The sequence below is a fragment of the Elaeis guineensis genome, chromosome 14, assembly GCF_000442705.2.
Source record: "Elaeis guineensis isolate ETL-2024a chromosome 14, EG11, whole genome shotgun sequence".
NCBI lineage: Eukaryota > Viridiplantae > Streptophyta > Magnoliopsida > Arecales > Arecaceae > Elaeis > Elaeis guineensis.
Window position 1 is genome coordinate 56,593,409 of NC_026006.2, and position 19,588 is coordinate 56,612,996.

At 43.5% G+C, this 19,588-nt stretch overlaps 1 pseudogene; it reads right to left on the reverse strand.

The window, feature by feature from the left end:
* Window positions 1–11,120: 11,120 nt before the first annotated feature.
* Window positions 11,121–17,254, reverse strand: LOC140853628 (uncharacterized; annotated as a pseudogene).
* Window positions 17,255–19,588: the final 2,334 nt, after the last annotated feature.

The following is a 19,588-nucleotide window of genomic DNA, read 5'->3' on the forward strand; positions in this document are numbered from 1 at the left end:
ACCAGTTATCCCCGATCTTCCGTCGGTCGAGGAGATCGACTCGGAAGGATGATCGCGGCCTTGCCGACTTTTGGTTTCTTTTGTCTCTTCCTTTTTTTAGAACACTTGTAATCGGGCTTCGGCCTGACTTTGTAAACTTCTTTTGACTTTGAATGAAATCAGTCTTTAAACTTAACTTTTCCCTCTGTCTGTTTTCCCTTCTTTCATGAGTTGTGGAATGCATCCGAACACGTGAGTTGCCAATTTATATAGGTCGGTTAGGACGTTCGGCAACCCACGCCGCCACGAAGGTAGGCCAAGTCCCGACTTATGATCGGCCCTTGATGGTCGAAGTACTATGTCGGGAGTCCTTCCTCCGACCGTAAGTCGGGCGCATTCGTTGAGTCGGAAGTCGGGTCCCTTCCGACGCATTCAGTCGAATGTCGTCCGGTGCATTCAATCGAGGGAGCACCGATAAGTCGGACCCCGATATACTTGTGTCGGGTATCTGTACTGCGCCTCGCGATATACGGTGGTAAGCCGGATATCTTTCGGCCGGTCGTAGCTCGGTCGGTGAGTCATGAATATGATTGAGGCCGCATTGTGCGATAGACGGTGGCAAGCCGAATATCCTTCGATCGACCGCAGCTCGGTCGGGGGTCGCGACATCGGTCGTGCAGGCATTCCGCCTTTCTTTGGTCGGGGCCCGATCAGCGTGTTAGCCGATGGTCTGGCCCGAAAGTTCGACCGTAGTAGGAGTGTCAACTCCCGTCAATATAAATATATCGATTCTCGTAAGGGTCCGATGTTTCGTCGACTATGGAGCCGTCGGTTTCGCACGGATACCAAGTCCGAGTTGGCACGTCGGTGCTCGACCTTGGCGGACGTCGATCGTCAGTCGAAGAGATAAACTCTGAGATTTCAAACTGGATTTGTATTCCGACTGGACAAGTACAGAGTTCATTGGTAATACAGCTTCAGGTTGTCGGCGTTCCACGTTCGGGGAATGGGTTTCCCTTCAAGGGTCTCCAGTCGATAGGCTCTCGGACCATAGGTGTCTGCTACCTTGTAGGGCCCTTCCCAGTTCGGAGCCAGCTTCCCTTGGTCCAGGGGCTTCGAGACCTCTGCCTTCCTCAGGACCAAGTCACCAGGCCTGAAGAGCTTTGGTCTGACTTTGGCATTGTAATACCGAGCTACCTTCTGTCGGTACGAAGCCATACGAATTTGGACCTCATTTCGCAGTTCGGGGAGGAGGTCTAGGTCGGCCCTCCGACAATCGAAGTTGTCTGGCTCTTGATACTGCTCGACCCTTGAAGACGGCAGTCCAACCTCGAGTGGGATCATCGCCTCCGTCCCGTAGGCCAAGCTGAAAGGAGACTCCCCGGTCGGAACGCGGGGGGTCATTCGGTAAGCCCACAGGATGGAGCCCAGCTCGTCGACCCAGAGGCCTTTGGCTTCATTTAGTCGGGTTTTGAGTCCGTGGAGTAAGGTCCGGTTGGTCACCTCGACTTCACCGTTGGACTGTGGGTGCCCGACTGAAGTCAGTCGGTGCGTGATGTGGAACCTTGTGCAAAAATCCCTGAAGTCTTGGTTGTCGAATTGCCGCCCATTGTCGGTGATGATAGTATGCGGCAATCCGAACCTGAAGATGATGGATTTTTGGACAAAGCCCTCCATCTTCCGCTCGGTGATCTGCGTCAAGGGTTCGGCCTCCACCCATTTGGTGAAGTAGTCGATGGCGACAACTATGAACTTTCTTTGACCCGACGCTGGAGGGAAAGGACCGAGAATGTCGACCCCCCACTGAGCGAAGGGCCATGGAGCAACAATAGGAGCGATTTGGCTGGCCGGGCGGTGTTGCACGTTGGCGTACTTCTGGCAAGGTTCGCACCTCCGGACCAACTCGGTCGCATCCTTCCTCATGGTAGGCCAGTAGTAACCCTGTCGCAGGACTTTGTAGGCTAAAGACTTGCCCCCCAAGTGATTCCCACAGATCCCCTCGTGCACTTCTCGGAGAGCATAGTCGGCGTCGGTCGGTCCCAAGCACCTAAGCAAGGGGAGGGAGAACGACCTCTTGTAGAGTCGGCCGTCCATGATCACATATTGGGAGGCCGACCATCGGAGCCGCTTGGCCTCCACGGGATCCTCGGGGCCGATCCCGTCGGTCAAATACCGAACGATCGGGTCCATCCAGCTTGGTTCGGCCGTTAGTTGTAGCACCTTGTCGACCCGATCGACACTCGGCTGCTCGAGGTTCTCCACGAATGTCCGACCCAAAGAGTCGAAAGCCGAAGTCGCCAGTCTGGAGAGTGCGTCGGCACGGGCGTTCTCCGACCTAGGGATGTGGGAAATTTCAAAATACCTGAGGCGGACTACGAGGTCCTTCACTTTCTGAAGGTATTTGACCATGGTCAGATCTCGTGCCTCGAATTCACCCTTGACCTGCCCCACGATCAGTTGAGAATTGGAGAATGCCCGGAGGCTGTCGACGCCCAGTTCCCTCGCCATCCTCAAGCCAATGAGGAGTGCTTCATACTCGGCTTGGTTGTTGGAGGCCTTGAAGTCGAATCGAAGGGCGTACTCGGTGACCACCCCATCCGAATTTGTGAGCAGGAGCCCGGCCCCACTCCCCTGAGCGTTTGAAGCTCCGTCGATGTGCAGTACCCAGGTGGAGACCGGATCTGGCTCGGAGACCGCATCTCGTCCCGGGTCCTCAGCTCCCGACCTTTGGTCGGTTGTCGGGCACTCGACGATGAAGTCGGCCAAGACCTGAGCCTTCAAGGCAGGCCGTGGTCGGTACTGAATGTCGAACTCGCTGAGCTTCATCGCCCACTTTGCCAGTCGTCCAGATGTATCCGGTCGGCGCAATATCGCCCTCAGGGGCTGGTTGGTGAGAACCACTATGGCATGAGCCTGGAAGTATGGACGGAGTCGTTGTGCGGAGACGGTCAGGGTGAAAATCATCTTTTCCGTCTCCGAATATCTGGCTTCGGCGCCGTGGAGCACCTTGCTGGTATAGTAGATGGGCTGATGGGTTTGGTTCTCATTTTCTCGGACGAGAACTGAACTGACCGCCTCAGAAGATGTGGCCAAATAGAGATACAAGGTCTCCCCGACCTGCGGCTTTATGAGCAGCGGTGGAGAAGCCAAGTACTTCTTCAAGTCTTCGAAGGCCTGTTGGCACTCATCCGACCAAGAAAAACCATTTGCTTGCTGCAAAGTTTTAAAAAATGGAAGGCACCTTTCAGCTGATCGAGAAATGAACTGGCTGAGAGCGATGATTTTTCCGTTCAGCTGTTGGACCTCCTTCTTGGTGTTCGGATGACGCATATCGAGGATCGCCTTTATTTTCTCAGGGTTGGCCTCAATCCCTCTCTGAGAAACGAGGAACCTGAGGAACTTCCCTGAGGTCACCCCAAAAGCACACTTGGTCGGATTGAGCTTCATTCGATGTCGTCGTAGAGTGCGGAAGGTCTCCTCGAGATCCCGAACGTGATCCAGGATCTGCGCACTTTTCACCAGCATGTCGTCCACGTATACCTCTATGTTGCGCCCGATCTGGTCTTTAAAGACTTTATTGACAAGTCGCTGGTAGGTGGCGCCGGCGTTCTTCAGCCCGAAGGGCATCACCCGATAACAGTAGAGGCCCTTGGGAGTCACGAAGGCGGTATGCTCCTCGTCTTCAGGCGCCATCCGGATCTGGTTGTATCCGACGAAGGCATCCATGAAGCTGAGCAGTCGAAATTCGGACATCGCGTCCACCAGCTGGTCGATCTTTGGAAGTGGAAAGCTATCTTTTGGGCAGGCTCGGTTCAGGTCGGTATAGTCGATGCAAATCCTCCACTTTCCGTTGGCTTTTTTGACCATGACAACATTGGCGAGCCAATCGAGATACGTGGATTCCCGAATGAAGCCCGCCTCGAGCAGCTTGTCCACTTCTTCGTCGATGGCCCTCTGCCTCTCTGGAGCGAAGGACCTCTTCTTCTGCCTCACCGGCCTCATCGTCGGGTCGACGTTGAGTCGGTGGGTTATTGTCTCCGGGGGGATGCCCGACATATCTGCTGCCGACCAAGCAAATACGTCGGCATTGGCCGTCAGCAGCTCCGTCAATCATCGTCGTTCGGGGTCGGGCAATTGAGACCCGACCCAAACCTTCCGGTCAGGATTTTTCGCTATCGGGATCGACACGAGCTGCTCGACCGGCGAACCTCGTTCTTCCTCCTCCCGTTGGTCCAGTTTGTCGATCGTCAGGGAGCCCCTCAACTCGTCGTTTTGAGCGGAGATCTGGAAGCATCGTCGGGCGAGCTGTTGATCCCCGCGCATCTCTCCGACCCCATTTTTGGTCGGGAACCGAACGAGGAGATGGTACGTCGAGACGATTGCCTTGAAGGCGTTTAGTCCGGGTCGTCCAAGTATGGCGTTGTAGGCCGAAGGCACTTGGACGACCGCGAAAGTTAAGTGGATCATGCTTTGCCGTGGTTCGGTGCCGGCCGTCACGGGCAGGGTAATTTCTCCTTCCATCGCGACAGCGTCCCCGGCGAAGCCGATCAAGGGCATAGAGACCCTCTTAAGTCGATCGGTTGACAGTTGCATCCGGGAGAAGATCGAGTAAAACAAAACATTTGTCGAACTTCCATTATCAACAAAAATTCTTTTTACATCATAGTTTGCTATTGTTACCGAAACAACGACAGCATCGTCGTGGGGAGTTTGGATGCCCCGAACGTCCTCCTCTGTGAAAGTGATTATGTCGTCTGGGTGCTGTTTCTTCATCGGCTCCCCTCCCGCAGACGTCCTCGGGCCCAGCCGCTTGGAGATCATATTGATGACTCCGACCGTCGGCTGATTAGTCGCCGCTTCTTCAGTTGGCTGGGGTCGTCGGTCGGCAACTGGTTGGGTCGGCGGGTTCTTCCAAAATTTACCGAGATACCCCCGACGAATGAGGGCCTCGATCTCATCCTTAAGCTGGATGCATTGCTCGGTGTTGTGGCCGTGGCCTCGATGAAATCGGCAGTACTTCCGACGGTCAAGGCCTTTTGCCTTCAGAGGCGGAGGCCGTCGCAGGTATTCCCTCCCCTCGATCTCCATTAGAATTTGCGCACGAGGAGCGGAGAGTGGAGTGTAGGAATCATACCTAGAGCGTGTCGGCCTTGGGGCCTGCCGTCGGGGCGACTTCTGGCTCTGTCGCGGTGGCAAGACCCGACTATCGGTCGGGGGCCTGCTGGGTCCGACGGGTTCCCGACCCTTCCTCCGCTTCTCCTTCGGGCCTCTGGGTTCGGCCAAGCATCGGTCGGAAGCTCCTTCATCCGCGCGCATGTACTTGTAAGCACGCTCCAGCAGCTCAGCGTACGTTCGGGGGAGGGTCTTGTCCAGAGAGTAGGTAAATCGGGACGCCCTCAGCCCCCGTTTCATGGCTGAGATAGCCATGTCTTCGTTGAGGTCCCGGACCTCAAGCGTGGCCGTATTGAATCACGCCACGAAGTGTCGGAGTGTCTCATTCTCCCCCTGTTTGAGGAAGAAAAGGCTGTCCGACGTTCGCGACGGCTTTCGACTGGTGCTGAAGTGGGCCACGAAAGAGTGCTCGAGCTGTCCGAAGGAGTGGATACTTCCCGATCGAAGACCGGAGTACCAGGCCCTGGAAGCCTTGCGGAGTGTGGCGGGGAAGCCGATGCAAAAAAGAGCGTCGGTTGCCCCTTGGATCGTCATGAGAGCTTTGTAGCTCTCAAGGTGGTCGATTGGGTCGGTGGAGTCGTCGTATGGCTCCACGTGCGGCATCTTGAACCGACTGGGGATCGGTTCATCGAGAACCAGTCGGGAGAGAGGTTGGGCAGTCTGAAAGTCGACGTCGTTCGAAGACTTCTGGCCGTCCATCTGCAACTGCGCAAGCCGACGGTCGATTTCCTCGAACCTGCGCTCGTAGTCGTCTGTCCGTCGGTGCTGAGAGACCCCAGGGGTGGAATCTCTGGAAGATTCCGAGAGGGAGGCGGACGGCGTCCGCGGTCGCTTCTCCTTCCTCGCCCGTTCCAGCAGGGAAGGAGAGAGCTGCTGGGACTGTCGGTCATCGCGCCATGGCCGTTCCTCCTCCTCTCCATGGGAGCGCTATTGCGGGCACTCGCGCGGAGGCGATGGGGATCGGCGCGGGCGTCGACGGCTGCTCTTGGAGGGCATCGGACAGGCCGCCGGTTGTTGCTGGAGTCTCTTGACCGCGTCCGTCAGTACGGTCATCTGCCGTACGATGGCCGCGATCTGCGCCTCCGTGGTCACCGCGGGGTGTGGAGAGCTGGGCTCCGCCGCTGAGGGTGGCGGGGAGGCCTCTTCCCGGCGGGAAGAGCACCTCGCCGACCCGGTGATCCTCGATCGCTGGGCTCTTGTCTTCGTCATCATTGCCCCTACCTGGCGTGCCAATCTGTTGCGGCCAATCGCCTCGTCGCCTGATCGCTGGGGAACGAACGCCTGCAAAAAGAAAAGTCCACACTGACCGGAGGCGGCTCCGGTTGGGACCCTCCGACGGTCAAGTCAGAGAGGTGACTGGGCAACAGTGAAATGAAGACAGAGAGCTCAATCGAGAGAGAGAGAGAGAGGAGAGAGCCTGTGATTTTTAAGTCGAGAAGTGGAGGTCCCTTGCACTGTTGCCTTCTCCGATTTATATAGTGGAGCATGGTATGGCGCCGTCATTAATGGCGCGGACAATTGAGGAATTGTCAACTCACTGTAGACTGCCAGAGTCACCGTAAAAGTGTCATATTGCCGTAGGGCTGTCAAATCACTAGGGTTGACAATGCCCTAGGCGGGATAATGCCCCTAGGTGGCGGTGCCGCATGTTGCTGTCAGGACTGACAAGCTCTGGCGGCCGTACGGCGGTCGGAGGAGTCGACCGACCCAAGGTCGGTGGCCAGCTGAGTGGCGTCGGGTGGAGATTCGGGCCCCTCTGTTGGTCAGCGAGTCTTAGGTGAGTCGGCCATCAGACCTCCAGGTTCAGTCGGTCGGGAAAAGTATGCCCGACCGACACATCCTCGGTCGGTTAAGGGTCGTGAGTCGGCCGGTGATGGCGCTCGTCGGTCGGTCGCTCCGGCTGTCGGTCGGCCGGTCGGTCCCCCCGGCCCTCCGTCGGTCGGTCGGTCGGGGGGTATTCTCCAACAGTATCCATAAGACTGTCCGTGGCAGTCATTTCATTCCTAACCAACGCTATGAAGGGGTTGATTGCTAGGAGAGAAAATATATCTACTAAAATTAAAAATTCATTGACTACAAGGACCCCAAAATGTCCCTCTTAAACCGAGATTTATCATATCTAATCCTGATTAGAATTCGTGCTTTCATGGAGAATAGCAAAGACAGCAAACCAACTGGGCGATTCGACGAGAAGCCTTGTCCCATGCCCATAACCTCCCTATTTACATCCACATCAAGTAATAACATAACAATAATTAAAATAAAAACATAATAAAACATCTATTTGGAGATTGGATTGGAAGAATTACAGCAGGAAATTATGAATTTTAATGAAATATTAAGATTTCTCATGCCTTTAGGAACTAGGAAAAGTTCTAAAGAGAAACAAACTGAAAGTTAAGGATGGAATTTTCTCTTCAATCATAAATATCACAACTATTTATCTACCCTCTCATGTGCATTGCACATAGGACGTAGTAGTTTTACGAAATCCATTTTAGTGTAAGAAAAGTTGCTGCCAGAAGAAATCCTAGTTGATTTCATAGTTTGTTTAGAAATTTATGAGACTAAATTTTAGCAACCTCTATGACGTTCTCCCTCGTTCTTAGATGAATTGGCAAAGGACAAGAATTTTGGTTATTGTAGTGCATATATTGCATAAAATGATATTTATACCATAGCCGTAATTGTCTCTAATACATGTTCCATTATTTTTCGTATATTCTTTGAAATTATCAAAAAAAAAAATCCTTCATGGAGCTGAGTGCGCGCACCCATTCTCTCTTTCTTGCACTCTTTCCTTTTTTTTTTTTTTTTTTATCTTTTTTATTATATAGAATCAAGAAGTGAGAAAGTCAAACTAAAATTGCATTGACATCTAGCGACCTTATCAATTCAATTAACGTAACCATTCTTTTTTATAACATTGACTTAATATCCATAGGGATGATTTTATATTCCTTTCGCCAACACTCAACATAGGCTGATTGAAAATTTTGAGGATGCTCAAATTTAAACTTCATCCTTTTCCTACCCTAATATTTAAAAGGCAAGATTCATCTATCGACACACATGTTTTTTCCTTTTAGTATATCCTTAACTATAATGTTGCTCCTAGAGGTTAAGTCTCATAAATCTTGGAAATTAAAAACCTCATCAGCAGAACCATACAAGTTAATGCAAGGCATCTAGAGAAACTATTTAGAACAACAAGCTGCTATAGTTTTAATAACTAATCAGCACCAAGTGCTAGCTTGCCATGTATCTAATCATGCTAGAGCTACACAACAAAGTATACATGTTTCTTGGACGTGCCATGTAGATACTTTAAACTAAATGATCGGGTACAGACATGCAATATTTTACCAGCTTAATCACTTTCATCTACTCTATAATGTTTCCACACGAGCTATAGTTGAAGATAGTTAAAGACTAGCACATATTGAATTCCAAACCTCATTGTTTGGTTTTGGTAGCAAGGTGACCACTACTACACCAAGAAAAGATCTTGTTTAAAAGTGTTAGTAAACTTTCAAGCTATTTTTTTTTTTTTTTTAAGAACTGTGTTAAGAATTTAAGGTAGTATATGTTGGAGTTTTATTCAAAAAAATTTATCTCTAAATTTTAGTTATTTAACAATCTTAAAACTCTTTTTGATTGTGATACCTCTTTCTAAAGAGTTGAGATGTTTTGGAAGAGAATATCAGTTTTCGAATAAGTACGATATTTTTGAAATATGGTACCTTTTCAAAATCATGACACATTCTCGATTATTTGAACAATGTCCATAAATAGGCTATGAATCTAACTATTTTAGGCTCATTTAAAATAATTTTTTTTTCTTTCTACTTATTGATATTATAGGATAAGAGATTCTTTTTTTTAAGACAGAGACTCCATCTTTTTTTTTATTTATTTTTCCATTTTTTTTCTTTTTTGGGCATCCGAAAGTTTGGGTGTGATACGACCTTATCAAATGGGCTTTCTGCTCCAGCCTCGATACTAATTATTAGGTCAGAGGGACATCTGGCCCATATTTTGGCCCATTTTTTCATTCTCTTCAACTCTTTGTAGAGGACTCAACTTATACAATATTTAATTAGACATACAATCATAATGAAAAAGGACTTGCGAAGTATAGAGGAACAGATTTGATACCACTTCCACATGTAAACTTCTCCGAATGGGTCATGCTTGCAGCTCATTGGTGCAAGCATAACCAAATATTTGGAATATCCTTAACTATAATGTAGTTATATCCATAACCAAATATTTGCATTAACATTATATGATGTAGTTATATCCTTAACTATAATGTTGCTCCTGGATGTTAAGTCTCATAAACCTCAAAAATTAATAAACCTTGTCAGTAGAACCATGCAAGTTAATGCAAGGCATCTAGAGAAACTATGCAGAACAACAAGCTGCTATAGTTTTAATTACTATCCTGCACCAAGTGCTAGCTTGTCATGTGTCTAATCATGCAACAGCTACACAACAAAGTATACACGTTTCTTGGACGTGCCATGTAGATACTTTAAACTAAATGATCGGGTACAAGCATGCAATATTTTACCAGCTTAATCACTTTCATCTACCCCACAATGTTTCCACATGAACTATAGTTGAAGATAGTTAAAGACTAGCACATATTGAATTCCAAACCTCGTTGTGTGGTTTTGGTAGCAAGGTGACCACTACTACACCAAGAAAAGATCTAGTTTAAAAGTGTTAGTAAACTTTCAAGCTGTTTTTTTTTAAAAAAAAAAAATTGTGTTAAGAATTTAAGGTAGTATATGTTGGAGTTTTATTCAAAAAAAATTATCTCTAAATTTTAGTTATTTAAAAATCTTAAAACTCTTTTTGATTGTGATATCTCTTTCTAAAGAGTTGGGATGTTTTGGAAGAGAGTATCAGTTTTCAAATAAATATGATAATTTGGAAATATTATACCTTTTCAAAATCGTGACACATTCTCGATTATCCAAACAATATCAATAAATAAGCTACGAATCTAACTATTTTAGGCTCATTTAAAATAATCTCTTTTTCTTTCTACTTATTGATATTATATGATAAGAGATTCTTTTTTCTGAGACAGAGACTCCATCTTTCTTTTTCCTTATTTTTCCACTCTTTTTCTTTTTTGGACATTCGAAAGTTTGGGTGCGATACAACCTTATCAAATCGGCTTTTTGCTCCAGCCTCGATACTAATTATCAGGTCAGAGAGACATCTGGTCCATATGTTGGCCCCCTTGAAAACTTATGACTTATTAATAGGCATTTGCTATACGCAAGATAGTCATTTGGGTCAAATCTCCCAACAATCATTCTCACTAAATGAAGATCAGAGCAAGTTTGTTTTTATCTTAGGGATGAAGTCGTTGCAGACCCACATGAGCAAATAACATTCTTAACATAGTATTCTCATAGCTTTGATCTAGGCAAGTTCTTTTTAATTTTCAGATTTTGTCAAAAGCAGTTTAATTCTCCATAATCTTGGTTGAATATCATTACAAAAACAACATAGCAATTATCTAGGAAAGTCGATTAATTTCGAACAATATGTGCTTGTAATAAGACCTTAAGATGGTTTAGTACCTGAACCTATACAACGTCAATAGTATGATGTGATCCTGTTTTTTTGGTAGACTAGGACGCGATCCTTTGTTTCCCCGCAATGACGCCTTTTGTTCGTAAGCAAATCCCGAGATGCCAAGATACGCATGGTCTTGAAAAGGCCACTCAGTTCAAAGGGAAAATAAGTTACTAAAGGCAACAGCTAATACATACTATGATCCTGAACAGCTGCTAAGCCTTTCTCAGGGATCATGATTTGCATGGAATCAAAATAGAAAGAGAACAAAACACCCAGAGATGTCCAATGCAGTAAAGACCTGAGGTTTAAGCCACAAAGCAAGCATCTCCCAAGGCATTTAGTACCTAATGCTCAAATAAGTGAGTAGCCTAAGTCAAAACATTAGACAGTGAGGAAGTTGATGGAGAGTACGACTCTGAAGCCTGGAGCAATGACACACAAGGTGGACCTTGCATCAGAGAAGTGCTAAGATCCCCCCTGCTGCTAGCATTGCTGGCAGGGAACTCACATGCACTGAGTTCCCATAATGGTTCATCCACCCAGAAATCAGCGTTCATTTCTGTGAAGCAAGAGAAGTCCTCTGAGCTCATTGCACCCACTCCACTATAGGCATCAAAAAATGCCCTATTTGTTGCAGAATAAGAGGAGGCACTGCTAGATCCATGACTCATAACTTGGTTAAGAGAGGAAATGTGAGAACCGGTCCCTTTGGACCCGGTTCACCTTGAAGCCGGCATCCTTTGCCGACTTCATAGGAACTCATGAAAAAAAAATGAAGAAATGCGGTGAAGAAGAGAGTTTGGGTGAAACAAGGGAACCATATCCCCTGTTAATCTGCAGCCATGGGGAGAGGATAAGGGCTATGTGCGACCTGATAGGAGTTGTACACCGGTGGGGAGGAGTTTGAGTTGATCAAGCTGGTGGAATCCGGCTTTATCTGAGGAGAAATAAAACCCAATCCCTTCTAATCCTCTTCTACATAAACCCTCCACCTCTCGATCGATTTCCATCACCAAATCCTCCATCATCTTTCTCCTCCTTTCTCACCTCCAGTAGCCACCGTAGCCAAGCACCGCTGCCATTACTCCTCTTAAATGTCTTGGATTCTCAATTTTTTTCGCACATTTTATGTATCTCTCACGATTTAGGATTTTCCGCTGCCAATGCTCCAACCACCACCGCTTGGTCCTTTGGGCCGTCGGCCATCGCCAACCCCACCCCTCCTTCTTCATCCTGTTTTTCTTAAAGAAAGCCACCAATTCGGCTTGAAAAAGAGAAGAAAGAAAGAGAAGAGAGAGAAAGAGAACGAGAGATCTGAGAGACAAGAGAAGGAAAAAGAAAAATGATAGAAAAAAAAGGAAAGAAAAAAAAAGAGAGAAGAAAAAAAAGAAAAGAAAATGGATCCGAGCTGTTTAAATTCATCCTATAAACCGACCTACATCACGATGTAAATGAGCATCTCCTTTTTTTAGGTTAGTTGAGTCAGAGCAAATAGATCGGATCTTGATTATTCTTTTATTTGAATCTCTACTGATTTACTAGATTGAGTCTAATTAATTAATTTTTGATCAATGAATTAGATCTGATCTAGGATTTTGATCTAAATCGAGTAGAGCACGGATCTGAGGATCAAGCCATGTACCAAAAATCATGACTTTTGAATTTCACTAATGTAAGTTTGCTCTTATCTTTGGATCTATTTTTATATATATATTTACATATTTAATGATTAAATTTTATATTTAAAATATTTAAAAATTATTGAAGTTTAAAATTATGTATTTATTTATGAAAAGTAATTTAGAAAAGTTGGATCAAGCATGATGTTACATTTGCATGATACAAATTTTTAGAAAGAAATAATTTTTTTGCATTAATATTGCATGATCTTTGGAACGAAAATTATATATATTCATCGATGCATAAAATTTTGAATAAAAATTATTTTATTGCTTTTTGGATTATATGAAAATTGAGTTGATACTGTTATAAAAATAAGTAACATTATTTATGAAAAAATTGGTTGTGAAAGAAATTATTAAAAAAAAACTCTCTAGTTAGACTATGATCTGGGTCTAGCCAAAGAGACTGATCGTTGGCCACATACCAGAAACATACTTCTTTCAGACCTAGTCAGTCGGGGCTGATCGCTGGCAGAACTAGTTTTTTCGGGTCTAACCAGTTAGGGCTCATCACTGGCACATGCTGATGCATCATGTATATATTTTAGAACTAGTCTCTTGTCTTATCACGAAGTGAATCGTAGCCATATGAATCAGAGCTGATTTCTTTCGGGCCTAGCCAGTTGGGATTGATCGCTGACAAACGCTGATGCATCGCGTGTTTATTTTCAGGAGCTAGTATCTTTCAGACCTTGCCACGAGACTGATCATGGCCGTAGTCACCAAAGACTGAGAGAAAATTTTTTTAGATATTTGTTAAATTACATGGTATGTCTCAAAAAAAAATATTTTATTATATATTATTATTATATGGTTATCTTTCTGAAAATTTGTTATACTTGATCCTTCAGAGATATTGATAACTTACTGAGCCCGTAAAGCTCACATTTTTTTTATTTTTTTCAGATTTAGAATAATTCTATGGGATTTGGGATCGAACAGTGAGGAGTATAGCAGGCCTGGTATATTCTGTAGGACTTTGTCCTAAGGAGTGTGCGTCCATCATGTGCCCGATCTGCATGCTGGATTCGGGACATGACAGAGTGGTATCAGAGCTTAGATTAAAGATCGTGAGAACTTAAATTAGTAATGAGAGTGGGATAGAATTTAGGGTTTTCATTGATTATCTCAAATTAATTATGGATGTCTAAAGTCGATTAAATTGTTACACAATATTTAAGTTTTTCTTTATATATATGAATTATGATCCTTAGGATTAAAGCATAGAAGATTGACACAGATTAAATTTTGAGGAAGATATCAAGGTTAAATAATTGATATAGGAGAAAATATATATTTTAGTAATATAGCTTAGTTGTATTATGTTGTGCTAAGCATTGGATTTATTTTTGAAAATTCAATCGGATATGATGTGATAGCAATCTTGAATTGATAGAAAGTTAGCATCTTGATCAAACAATGATACGAATATGGTAATTATCTCGAGACATAGTTATGATCTAGTAAATTTGACAACAAAATCTTTGCTTGAATTTTATAGAATTTAAATCTAGGATCAAGAAAAAAAATAGAGAATATAAATGAGAGTCGCATAGCGGAAGTATGGTGATTGAGTCATTTAAAATTGATCAAAGATATTGATTGTAGTTTGAAATTTATTATGATGGAAGCTATAATTTTCTAATATAAGAGATTTTTAATCATTAAAAAAAAAGTGTGAGTACCATGAATTCTTAGACTAGTTATGATAAGACTATATTGATTGTGCTAAGGAAAGTTTTGACCACCTTACATATGAGGTTAGTTGATTGCTGATCAAATTGGTCAATTAAGTATCTAAACAAATTCTACTTGATTCGTTTCCTCCTTATGATCTCGACTTCAACATAGGAATCATGATATCAATACTTTATCTTTTTGGATTTAATTTTTGTGATTCAATTTTAAGATCATTTCTATATTCATGATGGACCAATGTTGTTTAAAGCCGTTACTATATAATCATAACCACCTTCACAGTCATCTGATTATTTGATTTTAATCTGGCTGGGCCATTATCTTTTGTGGGATCAAAACTTTATCATACTATTTATGCCGAAATTTATTTCAAGATCTATTCTAAGTATAATTAATTTTAATAATCAATCTTGTTGTAAGGCTTCTACATCTAATTGATCCTAACTAATTTTTGAATGAGCATGTATGTATCTCAATCTCAAAGTCTTGGTCATTTAAGTAATGCTAATCTTATTAGTCTAAATAAGATTTGATCTGATAATCACACAGATTTTGATTGAAAAAAGATGAGATCTTTGATTGTACATCAAAGAAGCAAAAATTTCAAATTGACTTGGAGGTGCCGAATTATGAAGTATTTTTGAAAAGAGTTTGTGCTTTGGTATAAAAATATGCATGAGCATTGTGATGGACTTGAGGGGTCAGATTGCTTGCGAGCATATAGAAATACCAAAGCCGGACAAATTGGTATAGTAAATTTTTGGAGCGAGCACCTTTAACTATGGAAGATTTAGATTTTTGAAATTTCGATGATGAAATATTTATAAGGGGGGGAGAATGTGAGAATCGATCCCTTTGGACTTGGTTCACCTTGAAGCCGGCATCCTTTGCTGACTTCATTGGAACTCATGGAAAAAAAATGAAGAAATACGTTGAAGAAAAGAGTTTGGGTGAAATAGGGGAACCATGTTTCCTGTTAATCTGCAGCCATAGGTAGAGGATAAGGGCTATGTGTGACCTGATAGGAGTTGTACATCGATGGAGAAGAATTTGGATTGGTCAAGCCGGCAGAATCCAGCTTTATCCGAGGAGAAGTAAAATCCTATCCTTTTTAATCCTCTTCTATATAAACCCTCCATCTCTCGATCGATTTCCATCACCAAATCCTCCACCTCTCCTCACCTCTGGTAGCCACCGAGCCATCGTAGCCAAGCATCGCTACCATTACTCCTCTTAAAAGCCTTAGATTCTCAATTTTCTTTGCATATTTTGTGTATCTCTCACGATCGAAATTTTCCGTTGTTGCCAATGCTTCAACCACCACCGCTTGGTTGTTTTGGCCGTCGGCCATCGCCAACCCCACCCCTCCTTCTTCATCCTATTTTTCTTAAAGAAAGCCACCGATTCGGCTTAGGAAAGAAAAGAAAGATAGGGGGAAAGAAAGAGAAGAGAGAGAAAGAGAACGAGAGATCTAAGAGACAAGAAAAGAAAATGGATCCGATTCATTTAAATTCATCCCATAATCTGACCCACATTGTGATGTTAGCCGAGCATCTCCTTTTTTCAGGTTAGTTGAGTCAGATCAAATAGATCGGATCTTGATTATTCTTTTATTTGTATCTCTACTGATTTACTAGATCAAATCTAATTAATTAATTTTTGATCAATGAATTAGATCTGATCTAGGGTATTGATCTAGATCGAGTAAAGCACGGATCTGAGGATCAGCCACATACCAAAAATCATGACTTTTGAATTTTACTAATGTAAGTTTCCTCTTATCTTTGGATCTATTTTTATATACATATTTATGTATTTAAAAATTAAATTTTATATTTAAAATATTTAAAAATTATTATAGTTTGGAATTATGTATTTATTTATGAAAGGTAATTTAGAAAAGTTGAATCAAGCATGATGTTATTTTTGCGTGATACAAATTTTTGGAAGGAAATAATTTTTTTGTATTAATATTGTATGATCTCTGGAAAAAAAATTATATATGTTCATTGATGCATGAAATTTTGAATAAAATTATTTTATTACTTTTTGGATTATATAAAAATTGAGTTGATACTGTTATAAAAATAAGTATCATTATTTATAAAAAAATTGATTGTGAACAAAATTATGAGAAAAAAAACTCTCAAGCTAGACTATGATCTGGGTTTAGCCAACTGGACTGATCATTGTTCACACGTCGGAAACATATTTCTTTCGGGCCTAGCCAGTCGGGACTGATCGCTGGCAGAGCTAATTCTTTCGAATCTAGTCAGTTGGAGCTGATCACTGGCACACGCTGATGCATCGTGTATATATTTTAAAACTAGTCTCTTGCCTTGTCATGGGATGAATCATGGCTGTATGAATCAGAGCTAGTTCCTTTCGGGCCTAGCCAGTCGGGGCTGATTGCTAGCACACGCTAATGCGTCGCATGTTTATTTTCAAAGGCAAGTCTTTTTCGAACCTTGTTATGGGACAGATCGTAGCCGTAGTCACCAAAGATTGAGAGCGAATTTTTTTGGATATTTATAAAATTACATGGCATGTTTCAAACAAAAATGATTTTGTTATATATTATTGTTATATGGTTATCTTTCTGAAAATTAGTTATGTTTGATCTCTCAGAGATATTGGTAACTTGCTGAGCCCGTAAAGCTCATATCTTTTTCTATTTTTTTTCAGATCCAGAAGAATTCTATGGGACTTGGGATCAAACAGTGAGGTGCATAGCAGGTCTAGCATATTTTTTAGGGCCTTGCCCTAAAGAATCTGTGGCGATCACGTGCACTCACACAAGCTGTTGTTATGCTGGCTGGGGGAAGAGTGTCTTGGGGAGGACCTGAGGCAGCACTCAGGGATTATACAGCTCAAATAACCCGATCTACTGTCGTCGGAGAATAGGAAGTCTTTATCGATGCTGGTCTCCACCGATGAATCGAAGGCAGGGGTGGTGCTACTGTCGCCACTCTGTTGGAAGGTGAAGTGGCTTATTTGGCTGTGGCTTGGAATACTCTGATTGGTAGTTTGCATGGATGCAGTGCCTGATGCGGTTGGGTTGGAGGTGGTAGCATTGGTGGTGGAATGAAGTTTTATGAGTGGAAAGGAGTGAGGAGGGAATGGAAAGTGTGATTGAAGAATAGATTGATTTAAAGTCTTACTTTGAATGAAAACAATACCAGCATGCACATTTCAGGCCCCTTTGACTGGGGAATTAAGAGGGTTAATGAATAACTTGAAGCAAAAAAAAATGAGGTTAAACTGTGATCATTATGTTCCGCCTTTTTGGTAGGGTATGCTTTCACTATGAAACAAGTACCAAAAAAATATTTGTAAAGCACCTATTTTATCACCTAGATATAAAGGAGTATCCCACAATCAAACATGCCCCACTGGATTTTGTTTATGCCGTTAGACCATCTAACCTAGTTGTTTTCTGTTCAATGGTTAAGCTGCTAGGGAAGAAGAATATGGAAAAATTTAGTGTTAGCATTCAAGATAGTTATTTTTGCTCCCACTTATTTTGAGGGAAGCTTTGGCACAAAAATAAGATTACTTTATTATAACATGGAGGTCATGGATTCAAAATATAGAAACAATCTATCCGCATGCCTAGACATTGCTGCTTACGTCTAATCCTTCTAGATTTTACAATTGCAGGAGAGGCTCATACATTAAACCGCCTTTTTATTCAAGAAAATTATCTTTCCCCCCTTGTTCCAACTTTTATTTGTTTGTATATTTTTTCCTTTTCTATTTGCATATTTCAATTTTTGTTCTATACTCTAGTTGTTTTCATATGTTTTTTATTGTCAATCAACCAAAAATACTTTGCCATTTTCTTTCAAATGGTCTCTAGTTATCAAGGTTTATAAAATTTGTTGACAAAGATATTTTCATAGAGGCTTGCTTATTCTTCATTTCAAATGCTATATCATCCCAATAGGGTTCTTCCTTACCATTCTTTTTATTTGGTCAATTTCTAAGCTTCCTCTAACATTCTTGTATCCAAGCCCATGCCTTAGTTGGGAGGAAGATAAATATTCGCAACTTTGTGGTCATAACTTTCAAAAAAATCCAACCATCAACTTCAAAATTCCCATCTTTGCAATATTTTTAATCGGGATAAACTTCTTTTTCGAACAAAATGCCTATTAGAGATTGTGTTACAAGCTGTAAATGGGTACGATGCACATGTTGCAAAAAAATTATTTAGTTTGTGTTGTTTGTATACTTTCTTACTGTATGAAAATCTTATTGGGTATATGTTACAGTTAATTCATTGATTTTAGATATGTATCATCTGTTAGGATCTGATATCTCAAGATTCGATCCACATTGAGTTGACAGCGAGGTTTACAATGAAAAATGGAGTCCAACGAGATCAAGATCACCCCAAACAGATCTCGGACGGAGAAGATACGTATTTTTGAAGTCGGCACGAGACCCGAGGCGATGGAGGACCGCCGGCGGAGCAGCGACGGTGCGACCGCAGGCGGTGGAGCACAGCCCAGGCGGGGCCAACGTTCGGGGCATGCAGCCCAGCCCATGCGCTAGCGCGGCCCAGGCCCGCGCGCGTGGGCCAGCCCAAGCCCAGGTGCTGCGCCTGGGCCAGTACCCCGGTCCACAGTGGATCGGGTGGTCCATGGCGGACCGCGTGGACCGCTTGGACATTACCAAGGCGTTTCACGTAATCCACGATACTATTCTGTGGACCTGTCACGATCAGACAGCCCAGGGATGTCCCGGTCTTGATCCAATGGCTTGGGGCTTGATTTGGCTTTGTTTAGGACTCCTAATTTTTCTCTAATTAGGTTTAAGCCCTTTAAATAGGGCCTGATCGGTGAAACAAAGGGTGCGGTCTATTTTTTTTTTGCCATGGACATGCCGTACGGAATTCATGAGGAGAGAAAGAAGCACGCGTCACTGAGAGAGAAGGAGCAGGAGGCTCTTGGACAGTGGACGCCGGTCACTTTAGGGTTCAGGAGGGTTTTTCAAGAGAGAGAGTTGTTGTGTGGGAAATTTTTGGTGAGAGAAAAATTGGGTGTACGAGGGTTGAGGGTGAGATCTCCTCTTATAAAAATTTTTTTTCATAGTGAAGTTTGCATGCCCCATGGAGGCGAGCCCTTTTGTGGCTGATTCACGTATTTTGATTATTTTTGTTTTATTTTTTTTTCTTCCTACTGCATCGCAGGGTATTGAAAAAATCCTGAGAGGTAGTGTCCTGGCCAAACTCCACCTAACAAGTGGTATCAGAGCGAGGCGGTACAAAGACGCAGATTGCAGTGGTGGTGAGCAAAACTGAAGATGGAGAAGACATGATCAATCAAGATGAAGATCAACAAATTTGATGGTAAGAGCAATGTCTCCTTGTGGCAAGTAAGGGTGAAGGATGTGCTCATCCAACAAGGGTTGATCGATGCTCTCTTGTGCGATGAGAAGCCAACCACCATTGA